The sequence below is a fragment of the Symphalangus syndactylus genome, chromosome 13, assembly GCF_028878055.3.
Source record: "Symphalangus syndactylus isolate Jambi chromosome 13, NHGRI_mSymSyn1-v2.1_pri, whole genome shotgun sequence".
Classification (NCBI taxonomy): Eukaryota; Metazoa; Chordata; class Mammalia; order Primates; family Hylobatidae; genus Symphalangus; species Symphalangus syndactylus.
The window spans coordinates 31,186,527-31,206,066 of record NC_072435.2 but is presented as its reverse complement, the minus strand read 5'-3'; the positions used below and the strand labels follow the sequence as shown (position 1 = coordinate 31,206,066).

Genomic DNA, 19,540 nt, shown 5'->3' with positions numbered 1-19,540 from the left:
GAGGGGCACACTTAAGCTCGGAGGGCTCCTGATGGGAATGGGGTATATACTTTTTCGGTTTCGGAATCACCTCTGCGCTGACCTCCGCGTAGGCCGCGCGGCCTAGGCCTCGGAGGGCCGCTCGCCGCCTGCTTTCTCCGCAGCCCACCCTTGCGGTCACTCGCTCACTGGCGCGGGGCCCTCATAGGGGCGAGGGCCCCCCCCACGCACCCCCGCGGGCGGGAGACCCGGGAGACACGGACACTAGTGGGTGGTTGGGTGTAATTAGCGCGGGTCGCGCGCGATGGAGCAAGCGAAGGGTACGGAGAGAAGAGGAGAGCGAGCGAGGGAGGTGGGGGGGTTAAAAAGAAAAAAAGGATTTGAGGGAGAGAGGGAACGGGCCGCGGAGACGGGCCGACTGTCTCCCTTGTCTGCCCGCCCTGGGTGCCCCGGCTGCCCGGCCCCCGCCGCAATCAGGAATTAACACAAAATGGCGGCTCGGCCCGGACCAGCCTAGAGGCTGAGGCGGGAGGAAGGGTGAGGTGGGAGGGGGAACTGAGAGGCGGAGGCGGAGGCCGTGTCACGTGCAGGAGAGGGGCAGAGACCGCTTGCCCGAAGGCCGGCGGAAAGAGCCGAAGGCAAAGGGCGAGGCCGAGGGGAGGCGGAAATAGCCGAAAGATGAGCAGGAGACAGGAGGCGACCGGGTAGAGCCAGAAAGAGCCGAAGGTGGTGATATGGGTGGGGCTAGAGAGAGCATGAGAAACCTAGGGGAGCCATAAATAGCCTAAGCCGATCGGGACCGAGGAAGGAGGAGAAACTGAGACGGTCCGGAAAGAGCCGAAGGCGGTGTCCGGGTGGGTGGCAGGAGGTGGAAACAGCCGAAAGAAAAGCAGCCAGGGTAATGCGATTAAGAGAATGAGCTGAACGGGCGGGGCTGAAGGGGCGATTAATTAAGAGAATAAACGACTTAAAAGAATTCGCCGGAGAGCAAGAGGGAAAAACCGAAAATTGCTAACTTGAAGGAAGGCGGGAAGAGCCAATAGTTTTAGGTGGGAGAATGGGAGGGAAGGAATTCAGGCTACGGAGAGGGAAAAAAAAAAAAATAACCGAAAGCTGGAGACCAGGTGCCGAGAGTCGGAGGTTTCCGGAGAAGCGATGAAGCCCAGTCAGCCCGGAGGTGACGTCACTCGACAACTCAGTCGATGACGTCATCATTGGATGCGAGAGGGGCGGGGCTTGGTAGTCCCTCAGGGGAGTTTAAGGACCTGGGGTGTAGGACCCATGGATGGCTCTCAAATAGCGGAGCTAGAAACACTGGCCGGTGTCAGTGTACAAACAAAATCTTTTGACCCTCATAACTGTCCTAAAATAAGCTGCTGCTATTCCCATTTGCAGACTTAAGTTCGGTGTTTTAAGTAATCGGTTCAAGGTCATGGGATTATTTCTAAAGAGCACAGCAAGATTTTTTTTTTTTTTTAAGAGACAGAGTCTTGCTCTGTCGCCCAGACTGCAGTGCTGTGACACGGTCATACCTCACTGTAACCTCGAATCCAGGGATCTTCCTTAAATACTTTTGTTAGCTCTTTCTACAGTGCCAGTCCCTGTGATGGACTATGGGAACAGTTTCTGTCTTCATGGAACTTAACCGATAATGCCGCAAGGGAGATAAACAGAGTTAAAGAATAAAGGGGGTGGGTGGAGTGTTAGAGGAGAGTCTTGAAATTGTTCTTTTAGGCTGGTACATGAAAAAGAAGAGATGGTTCCAGGCAGAAGAAATACCTTATTTCAGGCGGGGCGATGTTGCTCGCGCCTGTAATCCTAGCACTTTGGGATGCCGGGGCGGGCGGATCGCTTGAGCTCGGGTTGGAGATCAGCCTGACGAACATGGTAAAACCCCTTCTCTACTAAAAATACAAAAATTAGCAGGACATGATGGCTCACACCTGTAGTCCCCAGCTACTTGGACTGTTGAAAATGGAGAATCGTCTGAGCCCGGGAGGTCGCGAGGCTGCAGTGAGCCGAGATTATGCCACTGCACTCCAGCCTGGGCAACACAGTGAGACTCTTGTCTCAAAAAAAGAAAAATACCTTATATCAGGCCCTGACAAAGCAAAGACCACTTAGATTCCAGGAAGAGAGAAAAACCGTGTCAACAGGGATAAATCTGGAGACAGAGGCACCATGTGACTTCCTGGTATATTGATCCTACTTTTTTTTTTTTTTTGAGGCGGAGTCTCGCTCTGTCGCCCAGGCTGGAGTGCAGTGGCGCGGATCTCACCTCACTGCAAGCTCCGCCTCCCGGGTTCACGCCATTCTCCTGCCTCAGCCTCTTGAGTAGCTGGGACTACAGGCGCCCGCCACCACGCCCAGCTGACTTTTTGTATTTTTAGTAGAGACAGCGTTTCACCGCGTTAGCCAGGATGGTCTCGATCTCCTGACCTCGTGATCCGTCCGCCTCGGCCTCCCAAAGTGCTGGGATTACAGGCGTGTGCCATCGCGCCCGGCGGATCCTACTGTTTTTTAAATGTTTCAGCTGGCAGCAGGGCGTGGTGGCACACACCCATAATCCCAACACTTTGGGAGGCTGAGGCTGGCGGATCACTTGAGGTCAGGAGTTTGAGATCAGCCTGGCCAACGTGACGAAACCCCGTCTCTACTAAAAATACAAAAAATTAGCCAGGCATGGTGTGGCGCACCTATAATCCCAGCTACTTGGGAGACTGAGGCAGGAGAATCGCTTGAACCTAGGGGGTGGAGGTTGCAGTGAGCCAAGGTGGCACCACTGCACTCCAACCTGGGTGACAGAGTGAGACGCCGTATCAATTAAAAAAAAAAAAAATAGAGCCAGGCACGGTGGCTCACGCCTGTAATCCGAGCACTTTGGGAGGCCGAGGTGGGTGGATCACCTGGGGTCGGGAGTTCAACACCAGCCTGACCAAACCCTGTTTCTACTAAAAAATACAAAATTAGCCAGGCGTGGTGGCCAATGCCTGTAATCCCAGCTACTTGGAAGGCTGAGGCAGGAAAATCCCTTGAACCTGGGAGGTGGAGGTTGCGGTGAGCCGAGATCGCACCATTGCACTTCAGCCTGGGCGACAAGAGCGAAACTCCGTCTCAAAAAAAATAATAAAGTAGGCTCACACCTGTAATCTCAGTACTTTGGGAGGCCGAGGCCGGCAGATCATGAGGTCAGGAGATCGAGACCATCCTGGCTAACACGGTAAAACCTCATCTCTACTAAAAATACAAAAAATTAGCCGGGGTTGGTGGCGGCTGCCTGTAGTCCCAGCTACTTGAGAGGCTGAGGCAGGAGAATGGCGTGAACCTGGGAGGCGGAGCTTGCAGTGAGCAGAGATCGCACCACTGCACTCCAGTCTGGGCGACAGAGCGAGACTCCGTCTCAAAAATAATAATAATAATAATAATAAAGTAAATAAATAGGCCGGCACTGTGGCTTACGCCTGTAATTTCAGCACTTTAGGAGGCTGAGGCGGGCGGATCACCTGAGGTTGGGCGTTTGACACCAGCCTGGCCAACAGGGTGATACCTGGTCTCTACTGAAAATACAAAAACATTAGCCGGCCGGGCACGGCGGCTCACCCCTGTAAATCCCCTCACTTTGGGAGGCCTAGGTGGGTGGATCATGAGGTCAGGAGTTCGAGACCAGCCTGGCCAACATGGTGAACCACGTCTCTACTAAAAATACAAAAATTAGCCAGGCGTGTTGGCAGGCGCCTGTAATCTCAGCTACTCAGGAGGTTGAGGCAGAAGAATTGCTTGAACCCAGGAGGCAGAGGTTGCAGTGAGCTGAGATCGCACCACTGCACTCCAGCCTGGATGACAGAGCAAGACTCCATTTCAAAAAAAAAATTAGCCAAGCGTGGTGGCCGGCACCTGTAATCCCCAGCTACTCGGGAAGCTGAGGGGAGAATTACTTGAATCCAGGAGGCAGAGGTTGCAGTGAGCTAAGATCATGCACTCCAGCCTGGGTGACAGAAAGACTTTGTCTCCAAAAATAAATAAATTAATTAAATTAAATGTTCCAGCCAGCACAGTGGCTCATGCCTGTAATTCTAGCACAGGAGGATTGCTTGAGCCCAGAGGTTCAAGACCAGCCTGGGCAACATCGTGAGACTCCAGTTTCTTCAAAAAGTCAAAACATAGCCGGGCATGGTGGCTCACGCCTGTAATCCCAGCACTTTGGGAGGCCGAGGCGGGTGGATCACAAGGTCAGGAGATCGAGACCATCCTGGCTAACACAGTGAAACCCCGTCTCTACTAAAAATACAAAAAATTAGCTGGGCATGGGGCGGGCGCCTGTAGTTCCAATTACTAGGGAGCTGAGGCAGGAGAATGGCATGAACCCGGGAGGCAGAGCTTGCAGTGAGCCAAGATAGTGCCACTGCACTCCAGCCTGGGTGACAGAGCAAGACTCTGTCTCAAAAAAAAAAAAAAAAGTCAAAACAAAACATTATCCAGGCATGATGCTATGTGCCTGTGGCCCCAGCTACTTGGGAGGCTGAGGCAGGAGAATCACTGGAGCCCAGGAGGTTGGAGGAGGTTGAAGCTACAGTGAGCTATAATCATGCCACTGTACTCCAGCAGAGACTTTGTCTCAAAAAAATAAATAAATAAAAATAAAAAGGCCAGGTGCAGTGGCTCACACCTGAGATCCCAGCACTTTGAGAAGTCTAGGCAGGTGGATAACGAGGTCAGGACCAGCCTGGCCAACGTGGTGAAACCCTGTCTCTACTAAAAATACAAAAAAAAATTAACCGGGTGTGGTGGCAGTTGCCTGTAGTCTCAGCTACTCAGGAGGCTGAGGCAGGAGAATCGCTTGAACCCAAGAGACAGAGGTTGCAGTGAGCCGAGGTTGCGCCACTACACTAGAGCCTGGGTGACAGAGCAAGACTCCATCTCAAAAAAGAAAATTCTTGACAAAATGCTTAAAATAAATTATCAGTGGATGAAACTTGTCATGAGAGGCTAGTGCTTCCCTCACCATCCCACCTGGTACCACAGTTGACACTCGGCTGACTGCCAGCCAAGAATTGTGTTACCTTTACCCTGACTATCGTCTTTCTGGATCCAGTCTCGGATCTAATGGTTAGATAATGATTCTCTTCTATAAAATGCCTCTGTTAGAGTGAATCTTAATTGATCAACAAGAGACCTTTTTTCCTTGCATGTAAGATTGTAATAAAATGTTCACTCATGCTCATAGCTATGTTGTCCAAAAAAGTTTTCTTTAACACATCAAGAACTAATACTGCAGGTTTGTAGGAAGAATGGAAAGGAAGGACACCAAAGTAGCTCGCTATGTTTGATTGTGGATGGTGCCATTCCTTCCTTTACACCTTGATTTTTGGACCTCATGTATTCTGGGTTTTGGACAAAATCACTGATTGAGAACACAGACCACATCTAAGAGGACAGCCATTGTCTTTTCAAGGTACGGTCCTAAAGGGGCCCCATCTCTGAAGTTTCAATGGGGCCATTCTACAATTCTAGATGGTCATCTGCTTTTAAGTAATGGGGCAAACGAAAATCCCACCAAGCAGGAATTCCCTGTACTTCTTCAGTGTCGTAATGGAACATTGTGGAACATTGTCTACCAAGCCCTTCTGACACTTCCTCTGGCTTTTTTATTTTTATTTTTATTTATTTATTTTTATTTTTTTGAGACAGAGTGTCGTACTGTCACCCGGGCTGGAGAGCAGTGGCACAATCTCGGCTCACTGCAACCTCTGCCTCCAGGGTTCAAGTGATTCTCCTGCCTTAGCCTCCCAAGTAGCTGGGATTACAGGCGCCTGCCACCACACCCACCTAATTTTTTGTGCTTTTAATAGAGATGGGGTTTCACCATGTTGGCCAGGCTGGTCTCACACTCGTGACCTTGTGATTTGCTCGCCTCGGCCTCCCAAAGTGCTGGGATTACAGGTGTAAGCCACTGTGCCCTGCCTATTTAGTTAGTTTTTGAGACGGAGTCTCGCTGTGTCTCCCAGGCTGGAGTGCAGTGTCACAATCTCGGCTCACTACAACCTCTCCACCCCCATCTGAAAGCTCCACCTCCTGGATCAAGCAATTTTCCTGCCTCAGCCTTCCGAGTAGCTGGGACTACAGGCGCCCGCCACCACACCCAACTAATTTTTTGTATTTTAGTAGAGGTGGGGTTTCATCGTGTTGTCCAGGCTGGTCGAGAACTCCTGACTTCAGGTTATATCCACCTGCCTGGACCTCCCAAAATGCTGGGATTACAGGTGTGAGCCACCGTGCGGTGCCAATTTTTTTAGTTTTTGAGACGGAGTCTCGCTCTGTCTCCCAGGCTGGAGTGCAGTGGTGCAATCTCGGATGACTGCAACCTCCGCCTCCCAGGTTCAAGCGATTCTGCTGTCTCAGCCTCCAAAGTAGCTGGGACTACAGGCATGCACAACGCCTGGCTAATTTTTTTTTTTTTTTTTGAGACTGAGTTTTGCTCTTGTTGCCCAGGCTGGACAATCTCGGCTCACCACAACCTCCGCCCGCCAGGTTCAAGCGATTCTCCTACCTCAGCCCTCCCGAGTAGCTGGGACTACAGGTACGTGCCACCACACCCAGATAATTTTTTTTTTTTTTTTTTTTTTTGAGACAGAGTCTCGCTCTGTCTCCCAGGCTGGAGTGCAATGGCGCTATCTCGGCTCACTGCAAGCTCCGCCTCCTGGGTTCACGCCATTCTCCTGCCTCAGCCTCCCAAGTAGCTGGGACTACAGGCACCTGCCAACACGCCTGGCTAATTTTTTGTATTTTTAGTAGAGACGGGGTTTCACCGTGGTCTCGATCTCCCGACCTCATGATCCGCCCGCCTCGGCCTCCCAAAGTGCTGGGATTACAGGCGTGAGCCACTGCGCCCGGCCCGCCCAGCTAATTTTTGTCTTTTTGGTAGAGACAGGGTTTCACCATGTTGACCAGGATGGTCTTCATTTCTTGACCTTGTGATCCGCCAGCCTCGGCCTCCCAAAGTGCTGGGATTACAGGTGTGAGTCACTGCGCCCCGCCAATTTTTTGTATTTTTAGTAGAGATGAGGTTTCACCTTGTTGGCCAGGCTGGTCTGGAATTCCCGACCTCAAGTGACCCGCCCCGCCTCGGCCTCCCAAAGTGCTGGAATTACAGGCGTGAGCCACCACGCCCAGCCCATTTATTTTATTTATTTTATTACTTTTTTTGAGACAGAATCTCACTCTGTCACCCAGGGTCGAGTGCAATGGTGCAATATCGGCTCACTGCAACCTCTGCATCCTGGGTTCAAGCGATTCTCCTGCCTCAGCCTCCCCAGTAGCTAGGATTAAAGGCACCCGCCACCACGCCCAGCCCATTTTTTTTTTTTTTTTTAGTAGAGCTGATGTTTCACCATGTTGGCCAGGCTAATTTCGAACTCTTGACCTCAGGTGATCCACCCGCCTCGGCCTCCCAAAGTGCTGGGATTACAGGTGTGAGCCACTGCGCACGGCCAGCCTATTTATTTATTTATTTTGAGAAGGACTCTTGCTTTGTCGCCCAGGCTGGAGTGCAGTGGCGCAATCTCGGCCCACTGCCACCTCTGCCTCCCTGGTTCCAGCGATTATCCTGCTTCAGCCTCCGATGACTTTTTTTCGTTTTTTAATTTTATTTATTTATTTTTGAGACAGAGCCTCGCTCTGTCATCCAGGCTGGAGTGCAGTGGTGCAATCAAGCCTTGACCTCCCTGGCTCAAGTGATCCTCCTACCTCAGCCCCCTGAGTAGCTGAGACTGCATACGTGGGCAACCAGACCCAGCTAATTTGTGTGTGTATGTTATCTGGTTTTTTTTGAAACAGGGTCTCACCATGTTGTCCAGGCTGGTCTTGAACTACTCCTGAGCTCAAGTGATCCTCCCACTTGAGCCTCACATAGTCTTAGGATTACAGGCTTGAGCCACTGTGCCTGGCCCATTGTTTTGACTTTAGCTACTTTCTTTTTTTTTTTTTCTTTTGACACAGAGTCTTGCTCTTGTCTCCCAGGCTAGAATGCAATGGCGCGGTCTCGGCTCACTGCAACTTCTGCCTCCCAGGTTCAAGCGATTCTGCTGCCTCAGCCTGCTGAGTATCTAGGATTACGGGCACCTGTCACCACGTCCATCTAATTTTTGTACTTTTAGTAGAGGCAGGGTTTCACCATGTTGGCCAGGCTGGCCTCGAACTCCTGACCTCAGGTGATCTGCCGGCCTTAGCCTCCCAAAGTGCTGGGATTATAGGTGTGAGCCACCACGCCTGGCAACCTTCGCTACTTTCTGTCAATTTCCTGTTCCTTTCCCTCTCCCCTACTTTTTGGATGCTCTTGTAACCATTTTTTTTTTTTTTTTTTCCCAAGATTGAGTCTTGCTCTGTTGCCCAGGCTGGAGCGCAGTGGCGAGATCTCGGCTCACTGCAAGCTCTGCCTCCCAGGTTCACGCCATTCTCCTGCCTCAGCCTCCTGAGTAGCTGGGACTACAGGTGCCCGCCACCACGCCCAGCTAATTTTTTTTTTTTTTTTTTTTTTGAGATGGAGTCTCGCTCTGTCGCCCAGGCTGGAGTGCAGTGGCGCTATCTCTGCTTGCTGCAAGCTCCGCCTTCTAGCTTCACGCCATTCTCCTGCCTCAGCCTCCCGAGTAGCTGGGACTACAGGCACCCACCACCATGCCTGGCTAATTTTTTTTTTATTATTATTTTTAGTAGAGACGGGGTTTCACTGTGTTAGCCATGATGGTCTCAATCTCCTGACCTCGTGATCCGCCCGCCTCGGCTTCCCAAAGTGCTGGGATTACAGGCGTGAGCCACCATGCATGGCCAATTTTTGTATTTTTAGTAGAGATGGGGTTTCATCATATTGGCCAAGCTGGTCTCAAACTCCTGACCTCATGATCCGCCTGCCTTGGGCTCCCAAAGCGCTGGGATTACAGGTGTGAGCCACCGCGCCCAGCCAGAATTTTTTCTTTTTTCTAGAGAAGGGGGTCTCCCTATGTTGCCCAGTCTGGTCTTGAACACCTGACCTTAAGTGATTTTCCTACCTCGGCCTCCCAAAGTGGTGGGATTACAGGTGTGAGCCACTGCGGCCAGCCAGCAATTATTATGCTGACGAAAGACCTGTTTTTTCTCTAGTTCCTGGGTTGGCTCTAGGGAGGGTTATTCACACTGTGAGTGAGGAGGCATTCACAGAGAAGTTCCTCCAGAGTGTGGAAGAAGCACTACCATTTGGCACCAACCCCTGGAGACACCTGGAGAACAAAGGAGGAGACCATTGGCCAAAGAGGGGCATTCCATTTTGTTGGAGCCTGCTGACCACCAACCCGTAGCTTTTTTCCCTTTCTTCCTTGCTAATCCAGTCGCAGATTCATTGAGGAGGTGAGAAGTACTGAGATCCAGGCTGGAAGAGGAGTGATTGGTCTACCTGGTTCTCAAGGGATAATGTTGCCCCCTAGAGGACATTTTGGAAATTATTAAGGAAAATTGGTTTTTGGTTGTCATCTGGTTCTCAAGGGAACAGTATTGCTTCCTTGGGAGCATTTTGGAAACTTACCTTTTTTCATCGTCACAATGGTGAAGGCTTTGTTACTGGGACTAGAGGTCAAGGACCAGACATGCCAAGATGTTCTGCAATATAGCATTCCTAATTAATAATCACCTAATAAATAAAGTTCATGATAGCACTTAAAAAGTGGGGAAAGGACTGTTTATACTAAATTATGCTAAGCTGTAACACTGAACTATTCCAGTTCTTTTGAAATTGTTTACATAGCAAAGTCATAGTTGACTCCTGGCCATTTAAGACTTATGCCACCACTCTTGGGATAATGAAAATGTTTTGGAACTAGATTGAGGTGGTGATTGTATAATATGGTGAAAGTACTGAAAGCCACTAAATCGTGCACTTCAAAATGCTGCCTAATTTTATATTATGTGAATTTCACCTCAATAAAAATGTCTTTTTTTTTTTTTTTTTGAGAGGGAGTCTTGACCTGTTGCCAGGCTGGAGTGCAGTGGCACGATCTCAGCTCACTGCAACCTTCACCTCCCAGGTTCAACCCATTCTCCTGCCTCAGCCTCGCAAGTAGCTGGGACTACAGGTATGTGCCACCACGCCCAGCTAATTTTTGTGTATTTTTAGTAGAGACAGAGTTTCACCATGTTGACCAGAATGGTCTCAATCTCCTGACCTCATGATCCACCTACCTCAGCCTCCCAAAGTGCTGAGATTATAGGTGTGAGCTCCCGGGCCCAGCCAATAAAAATGTTTTTTAAAAAGGATGTATATTGGCCAGGCGCGGTGGCTCATGCTTGTAATCCCAGCACTTTGGGAGGCTGAGGCGGGCGGATCACGAGGTCAGGAGATCGAGACCATGGTGAAACCCCGTCTCTACTAAAAATACAAAAAAAAAATTAGCCGGGCATGGTGGCGGGCGCCTGTAGTCCCAGCTAGTCGGAGAGGCTGAGGCAGGAGAATGGCATGAACCCGGGAGGCGGAGCTTGCAGTGAGCCGAGATTGAGCCACTGCACTCCAGCCTGGGCAACAGAGTGAGACTCCCTCTCAAAAAAAAAAAAAAAAAAAAAAAGGATGTATATTTCCAAACATGAGACTACACCATCACGTTTAATTTTTCCCAGAAACTATAAAAAAGTAGAAGTGAGGAGAGGAAAGGGAGACACTTTTAGACCTTTAATGAGTCTACAAGTACAGGAGAAAATAATTTATGCAGTAATTAGCTTTATTTTCAGGGCTCTTTTTCACAAAGTAATCTTTTTTTTTTTTTTTTTTTGAGACAGAGTCTCGCTCTTTCGCCCAGGCTGGAGTGCAGTGGCGCTATCTTGGCTCAGTGCAAGCTCCGCCTCCCGGGTTCACACCATTCTCCTGCCTCAGCCTGCCGAGTAGTTGGGACTACAGGCGCCCGCCACTATGCCCGGCTAATCTTTTGTATTTTTAGTAGAGACAAGGTTTCACCGTGTTAGCCAGGATGGTCTCGATCTCCTGACCTCGTGATCTGCCCGCCTCGGCCTCCCAAAGTGCTGGGATTACAGGCGTGAGCCACGGCGCCCAGCCCAGGATTACTTTCTTTCTTTTGAGACAGAGTTTTGCTCTTGTTGCCTAGGCTGGAGTGCAATGGTGCAATCTCGAATCACTGCAACCTCCACCTCCCAGGTTCAAGCGATTCTCCTGCCTCACCCTCCCAAGTAGCTGGGATTACAGGCATGCACCACCATGCCTAAAATTTTGTATTTTTAGTAGAGATGGGGTTTCTCCACTTTGGTCAGGATGGTCTCGAACTCCCGACCTCAGGTGATCTGCCCACCTCGGCCTCCCAACGTGCTGGGATTACAGGCATGAGCCACCGTGCCTGGCCTCTATTTTTCTTTCTATAATCCATGTACATGTCCCTTTAATAATATAAGGCAACTAAACAGCACTGTTTATTTTCAGAGGCTTATCTAAAAGATACTTGACACAGCCCTTTGCAGCTGGGTCATTCTCTGAATTCTAAATGTCTTTTCCTGCACAAAGAGGTTATTTGATCTTGTAACTGGCATTTTCCCGAGATTAGGAAGTGGCACGCCAAAGTGCAAAAACTTTGGAATCAGAACTTTAATTTTTCATCTTTATTTTATTTATTTATTTATTTTTGTGACAGAATCTCGCTCCATTGCCCAGGCTACAGTGCAATGGCAAGATCTCCACTCACGGCCGGGCACGGTGGCTCACGCTTGTAATCCCAGCACTTTGGGAGGCCGAGGCGGGCGGATCACGAGGTCAGGAGATCGAGACCACGGTGAAACCCCATCTCTACTAAAAATACAAAAAAATTAGCCAGGCGTGGTGGCGGGCGCCTGTGGTCCCAGCTACTCGGAGAGGCTGAGGCAGGAGAATGGCTTGAACCTGGGAGGTGGAGCTTGCAGTGAGCAGAGATTGTGCCACTGCACTCCAGCCTGGGGGACAGAGCGAGACTCCGTCTCAAAAAAAAAAAAAAGATCTCCACTCACTACAAACTCCACCTCCCGGGCTCAAGTGATTCTCCCCCTTCAGCCTCCTGGGTAGCTGGGATGACAGGCGTACACCACCACACCCAGCTAATTTTTGTATTTTGAGTAGAGAGGGGGTTTCACCATGTTGGCCAGGCTGGTCTCTAACTCCTGACCTCAGGTGATCCTCCCGTCCCTGCCTCCCAAATTGCTGGGATTACAGGTATGAGTCACCATGCCCGGCCTAATTTTTATATTTTTTTTGTAGAGACGGGGTCTGGCTGTGTTTGACAGCCTCAGACTCCTGGCCTCAAGTGATCCTCTCAAAGTGTTGGGATTACAGACATGAGCCAATGTGCCTGTTCAAAGTTTTTCCACCATAATGGGTCCTTTGCCCCAGGCTTGCAGCAAGTCAGTAGTAGGAGACACCAGGTTGCAGCAGAGAAAGAGGTTTAATCATAGGGCCACTGAAAACCAAGGGAGGAGATGGAAGGAAACCACCTCCCCAGGGAGTTTGGGGCTTTTTTTTTTTTTTTTTTTTTTTTTTTTGAGACGGAGTCTTGCTCTGTCGCCCAGGCTTGAGTGCAGTGGCGCAATCTCGGCTCACTGCAAGCTCCACCTCCCGGGTTCACGCCATTCTCCTGCCTCAGCCTCCCAAGTAGCTGGGACTACAGGCGCCCGCCACTACGCCCAGCTAATTTGTCTGTATTTTTAGTAGAGATGGGGTTTCACCTGTTAGCCAGTATGGTCTCGATCTCCTGACCTCGTGATCTGCCTGCCTTGGCTTCCCAAAGTGCTGGGATTACAGGTGTGAGCCACCACGCCTGGCCCGAGTTTGGGGCTTTTTAAGGGTTTTGGAGTGGGTTGAAGTGTGGAGGTCATTGGTTGGTTGAAGTGTGCAGGGTGAAGTAATGAAACAGGGAGTTGAAGAAACTCTATTCTCCTGTCCATTTGGTTCCTCTGTGGGGTCTTCACACTGGTTGGCATCAGCTGTTTTGATGGAATTCAGGATCTGAAAAACATCTTAGGCTTTTTTTTTTTTTTTTTTTTTGAGACAAGGTCTGTTGTCCAGGCTGGAGTGCAGTGGTGCCATCATAGCTCATTGCAGCCTCCAACGCCTGGACTCAAAGGATCCTTCCACCTTAGCCTCCCAAGTAGCTGGGATTACAGGCATGCACCACCACAGCCAGCTAATTAAAAAAAAATTTTTTTTTGTAGAGACAGGGGTCTTGTCATGTTGCCCAGGCTGGTCATGAACTCCTGGCTTCGAGTGATTTTCCTATCTCAGTCTCCTGAAGTGCATGGATTACAGGCATGAGCCACCACACCGGGTGCTAAGCAATTCTTATTATTTATTTATTTATTTATTTATTTATTTTTTGAGAAGGAGTCTCACTCTGTTGCCCAGACTGGAGTGCAGTGGCGCCATCTTGGCTCAGCGCAAGCACCATCTCCCAGGTTCATGCTATTCTTCTGCCTCAGCCTCCTCAGTAGCTGGGACTACAGGCGCCTGCCACCACACCCGGCTAATTTTTTGTATTTTTAGTAGAGATGGGGTTTCACCATGTTAGCCAGGCTGATCTCGGTCTTCTGACCTCGTGATCCGTCCACCTCTGCCTCCCAAAGTGCTGGGATTACAGGCGTGAGGCACCACGCCCTGCCTAAGCAATTCTTAAATAAAAATCTATGATTCCACCAGTCATGGTGGCTCACACCTGTAATCCATGCACTTTGGGAGGCCGAGGCGGGTAGATCACAAGGTCAGGAGTTCAAGACCAGCCTGACCAACATGGTGCAATCCCCGTCTCTACTAAAAATACAAAAATTAGGTGGGCGTGGTGGCTTTTTTTTTTTTTTTTTTTTTTAGACGGGTGTCTCTGTCGTCCATGCTGGAGTGCAGTGGCAGGATCTTGGCTCACTGCAACCTCTGCCTCCCAGGTTCAAGTGATTCTCCGGCCTCAGCCTCCCAATTGGCTGAGACTACAGGCGTGTGCCACCATGCCTGGCTAATTTTTGTATTGTTAGTAGAGATGGGGTTTCACCATCTTGGCCAGGCTGGTCTCGAACTCCTGACTTCGTGATCTGCCCTCCTCGGCCTCCCAAAGTGCTGGGATTACAGGCATGAGCCACTGTGCCCTGCCAAAAAGCCTATGATTCTAACATCAGAAATCCTCCCACTTCAGCCTCCCATGTAGCTGGGACTATAGACTCAGTACTGAGAGGTGACAGCGTGCTGGCAGTCCTCACAGCCCTCGCTCGCTCTCGGCGCCTCCTCTGCCTGGGCTCCCACTTTCGCGGCACTTGAGGAGCCCTTCATCCCACCGCTGCACTGTGGGAGCCCCCTTCTGGGCTGGCCAAGGCGGGAGCCGGCTCCCTCAGCTTGCAGGGAGGTGTGGAGGGAGAGGTGCGAGCGGGAACGGGGCTGCGCGGGGCTGCGCGGGGCACTTGCGGGCCAGCTGGAGTTCCAGGTGGGCGTGGGCTTGGCGGGCCCCGCACTCGGAGCAGCCGGCCAGCCCTGCCGGCCCGGGCAATAAGGGACTTAGCACCCGGGCCAGTGGCTGCAGAGGGTGTACTGGGTCCCCCAGCAGTGCCAGCCCACCGCTGCTGCGCTCGATTTCTCACCCGGCCTTAGCTGCCTTCCTGCCGGGCAGGGCTCGGGACCTGCATCCCGCCATGCCTGAGCCTCCCACTCCGTCCATGGGCTCCTGTGCCGCCGGAGCCTCCCCGACGAGCGCCACCCCCTGCTCCATGGCGCCCAGTCCCATCGACCACCCAAGGGCTGAGGAGTGCGAGCGCAAGGCGCGGGACTGGCAGGCAGCTCCACCTGCAGCCCTGGTGCAGGATCCACTGGGTGAAGCCAGCTGGGCTCCTGAGTCTGGTGGAGATGTGGAGAACCTTTGTGTCTAGCTCAGGGATTGTAAATACACCAATCAGCACCCTGTGTCTAGCTCAGGGTCTGTGAGTGCACCAATCGACACTCTGTATCTGGCTGCTCTGGTGGGGCCTTGGAGAACCTTTGTGTCAATACTCTGTGTCTAACTGATCTGATGGGGACGTGGAGAACCTTTATGTCTAGCTCAGGGATGGTAAATGCACCAATCAGCGCCCTGTCAAAACAGACCACTCAGCTCTACCAATCAGCAGGACGTGGGTGGGGCCAGATAAGAGAAAAAAAGCAGGCTGCCGGAACTGAACCAGCAGTGGCAATCCGCTGGGGTCCTCTTCCACACTGTGGAAGCTTTGTTCTTTCGCTCTTTGCAATAAATCTTGCTATTGCTCACTCTTTGGGTCCACACTGCTTTTATGAGGGGTAACATTCACCGTGAAGGTCTGCAGACTCACTCCTAAGCCAGCGAGACGATGAACCGACCAGAAGGAAGAAACTCCGAACACATCCAAACATCAGAAGGAACAAACTCCAGACGCGCCACCTTAAGAGCTGTAACACTCACTGCGAGGATCCGAGGCTTCATTCTTGAAGTCAGTGAGACCAAGAACCCACCAATTCCGGACACAGGACCACAGGTGTGCACCACCATTCCCAGCTATTTTTTTTATTTTTATTATTGTAGAGTCAGGGTCTCACTTTGTTGCCCAGGCTGATCTTGAACGTCTGGGCTCAAGCAATCCTCCCACCTTGGCCTCCCAAAGTGTTGGGATTACAGGTGTGAACCACTGCACCTGACCAAAAGCCAAGTCTTAGCTGTGACCCACATGCTCCGGACAATTTGTGCCTTCTATATCTGTCACCTCTCTGACCTCACTTCCTCCCACTTCTCATCCCTCCAGCTGCACTGACCGCTTTACTTTTTTTCTTGAAAACTCCAGGCCGGGCGTGGTGGCTCACGCCTGTAATCCCAGCACTTTGGGAGGCTGAGGCAGGCGCATCACAAGGTCAGGAGATCGAGACCATCCTGGCTAACATGGTGAAACCCCGTCTCTACTAAAAAATACAAAAAATTAGCCTGGCACCATGGCGGGCGCCTGTAGTCCCAGCTACTCGGGAGGCTGAGGCAGGAGAATGGCGTGAACCTGAGAGGCGGAGCTTGCAGTGAGCCGAGATCACGCCACTGCACTCCAGCCTGGGAGACAGAGCGAGACTCCGTCTCAAAAAAAAAAAAAGAAAACTCCAGGTGCACTCCTGCCTCAGGACCTTTGCACTTGCCAAACCTGCCTGGAAGGCTCTCCCTTGATATTCATAGGACAGGTTCCCCTGCCTCCTTCAGACCTCTGCTGAAATGTCCCTTTCTCTGCAAGGCCTCCCTGACTCAGTCAGCCAGTCCTATGATTCCCTGTTCTTTTTTTTTTTTTTTTTTTTGAGATGGAGTCTTATTCTGTCGCCCAGGCTGGAGTGCAGTGGTGCAATCTCAGCTCACTGCAACCTTCACCTTCCAGGTCCAAGCAATTCTGCTTCAGCCTCCTGAGTAGATGGGATTATAGGCACGTGCCACCATGCCAGGCTAATTTTTGTATCTTTGGTAGAGACAGGATTTCACCATGTTGGCCAGGCTGGTCTGGAATTCCTGACCTCAAGTGACCCGTCTGCCTTGGCCTCTCAAAGTGCTGGCATTACAGGCGTGAGCCACCATGCCTGGCCTGGTTCCCCTTCTTGATTTGTTTGCTTTGTAGCACTTACCAACATCTGACATCCCACAGCACTTCCCGATTTCTTTTTTTTTTCCTTTCCTTTTTTTTTTTTTTTTTTTCTGAGATGGAGTCTCACCCTGTTGCCCAGGCTAGAGTGCAGTGGTGCGGTCTCAGCTCACTGCAACCTCCGCCTCCCAGGTTCAAGCGATTCTGCTGCCTCAGCCTCCTGAGTAGCTGGGATTACAGGCGCATGCCTCCATGACCTGCTAATTCTTTGTATTTTAATAGAGACGGGTTTCACTCTGTTAGCCAGGCTGGTCTTGAACTCCTGAGCTCAGGCGATCCGCCCACCTTGGCCTCCCAAAGTGCTAGGATTACAGGCGTGAGTCATCGCGCCCAGCCGATTTCTTTTATTGTCTTTCTCCCTACCTCGATTGAAAGTTTCCTGAGGGCTGAGGGCCGAGGGCCAGAGTGTTTACCTGTCTGGTTCATGCTGAATCTCCAGCAGTAATAGTGCCTGGAACATAATAGATGCTTGATAAATATTTGTTGGACAAACGAATATTTTGCCTACACTTTTGAAACTGACCCAATAGTCCCATAGATAGTTTTTTGGATAAACATAGGAAATTGACCCTTCTGGTCTTTAAACTTGAGACTTAATTTGTTTTGTCTGAGTTCCTTTCACTTTCAGGCCTCTCAAAAACAAAAAGTATCAAAGAACTGAAACTCACCAGATCATCACATCCAGACAATAAGATAATGGACTTCTCATTCATCATGTTTGCTTCCTTGCCCCTCCCTAGTTCCTGTTTTCTTACACATTGTTACATTTCTTCCCTGCTATATAAACCCCTGATTTTAGCTGGTCAATGAGATGGATTTGAGATTGAACCATCTCCTCAGCGGTGGCACCCAATTAAAGCCTTCTTCCTTTATTGGCTTTCTGTGCTGTGAGCAGCATGACCTAGACCAGACCCCTGGTGTTTTGGTAACACTTTGAAGATAATGATAGCTAATACTGGCCAAGCACTTGCTGAGTGCCAGCCACCATCCTCAACACTTGGTGTTATCTGCGTTGAATAGCCTCAGTACAACACTGCAGGGATTCAGTTATCACTGATTCACACTTTCAGAAACAGAGGCCCCAGGAGATAAAGAAACTTGCTGTCTCCGGCCGGGCACGGTGGCTCATGCCTGTAATCCCAGCACTTTGGGAGGCTGAGGTGGGCAGATCACCTGAGGTCAGGAGTTTGAGACCAGCCTGACCAACATGGTGAAACCCCATCTCTACTAAAATATAAAAAATCAGCCGGGTGTGGTGGTGGGTGCCTGTATTCCTAGCTGCTTGGGAGGCTGAGGCAGGAGAATCGCTTGAACCTGGGAGGCAGAGGTTGCAGTGAGCCAACATCGCCCCACTGCACTCCAGCCTGGTGACAGAGGAAGACTCTGTCTCAAAAAAAAAAAAAAAAGAATAGAAGAAACGTGCTGTCTCAAGCTTCTGTCACTGTAACAAATTACCGTAAATGGATTGACTTAAGGCAACACAAAATTTATTGTCTGCCAGTTCGGGAGGTTACAAGTCTGAATGGATCAGCAGGGCCGTGTTCCTTTGCAGGCTCCAGGGAAGAGTGTGTGTCCTCACCTTTCCCAGCGTACAGGGGCCACCTGCATTCCTTGGCTTGGGGCCGTATCTTGCATCACTCTAAACCCTGCTTCCATTGGCACGTTTCCTTCTCTGATTCGGACCCTCTCGTCTCCCTCTTTTCTTTTTGAATTTTATTTATTTATTTATTTATTTAGACAGAGTCTTGCTCTGTCGCCCAGGGCAAACTTGGCTCACTGCAATCTCTGCCTCCCGGGTTCAGGCGATTCTCTTGCCTCAGCCTCCTGAGTAGCTGGTACTGTAGGCACCTGCCACCACATCTGGCAAGGGGACGGACAGAAAAGGCCACCCGGTGCAGACAGGAAAGGGAGGCAAGGGGACGGAAGGGAAGATGCCTGGGGTGGATGGAAGTCAGTGCCCTTGGGTGCTGGTATCTGTCTTTCCGGCCACTGCTAGATCAGGCTTCTGAGCCTGTTGGCTGTCAGGGCCGGACTGTGCCCCATAGGTGCCATGGCAGTCCCCGTGAAGTCCACCAGGTGTCACCAGGCAGCATACAGGTAACAGGCCTGGAAGATCCCCAACAGCCCAGCTGGACATGCTCAGACACTCTGGGGCTCCTCATTCACTGGGACAAACTCCAGGACCCAGTGAAGGAAACGGGAACACACCAGGCTGAGCAGTATGGCTAAATCCATTTATTCCAAAATCAAAAGCAAAATAAACAGGAGTCGCATCACCAAGGGAGCCAGGACCCCATCTCCGCCTCCTTTCTCTGTCCTATGCTAGCAATAAATACGTTTCCCAGATGCAAGTAATTATTAGAACCTCCTCCCCATATGCCAGCTCCAACCTCCACTAGGTACGATAGAGGGGCGGCCCCACCCCCCAGAATATACAAAATGTTACACAGATACAATATATACACTGGGGAAGCGGGGGTCACCCCAGCAGCCCGTGCCCTCGCCTGGTCTACTGTTAGCCCCACTGTCCCGCCTCAGCTGCCTTTCTCAAGAAGATGGGAGTCCCCGAGGGAAAAGTTGCTTTGGTGAGAGTAAGGAGGCCATCAGACCTCCTCCAAACCAACCAACTCCACCAACCTCTGGCTCTTAAATAACAAGCATCATCGTCCAGAAATTTAAGGACTCAGCCCTGGTCAAGGTGGCAAAGGGTCTGTCTCCCCCCATTAGACAGGGGTCTTGTCTTGCTACCCTAATGGTAAAGGGGTGACTGGGAAGGGGTTGCAGGGACATGGTGGGAGAGGAGACTCCAGATGGACTTCTCCAGGCTTATGCTGACAGGAGCCTGCTTTTATTTATTTTTATTTATATCCCCTGACTTTTTTTTTAATCCCGTAACTTCTTTTTCATAACTTTTTAAATAACTTTT

The 19,540-nt window shown here is 50.7% G+C and overlaps 1 protein-coding gene and 1 long non-coding RNA gene across 7 annotated transcripts in view; one reads left to right on the top strand and one right to left on the bottom strand.

Annotated features, from left to right (window-relative positions):
- Positions 1–2,046, bottom strand: part of ZC3H4 (zinc finger CCCH-type containing 4) — a 49,995-nt gene extending 47,949 nt beyond the window's left edge. For 3 of the 6 annotated variants that reach the window (XM_055237484.2, XM_055237490.2, XM_063615782.1), the window contains exon 1: positions 71–2,046. The gene's annotated coding sequence lies outside the window, so the exon portion shown is untranslated. Of the gene's footprint in view, positions 1–50 lie in introns of all 6 variants that reach the window. The other 3 variants (XM_063615778.1, XM_055237483.2, XM_063615779.1) reach the window with 3 other exon arrangements.
- Positions 791–9,654, top strand: LOC134732277 (uncharacterized). Its single transcript, XR_010115269.1, has 3 exons — positions 791–877; positions 6,469–6,556; positions 7,996–9,654. It is a non-coding gene; the product is annotated as an uncharacterized lncRNA (long non-coding RNA).
- The last annotated feature ends 9,886 nt before the right edge of the window (positions 9,655–19,540 follow it).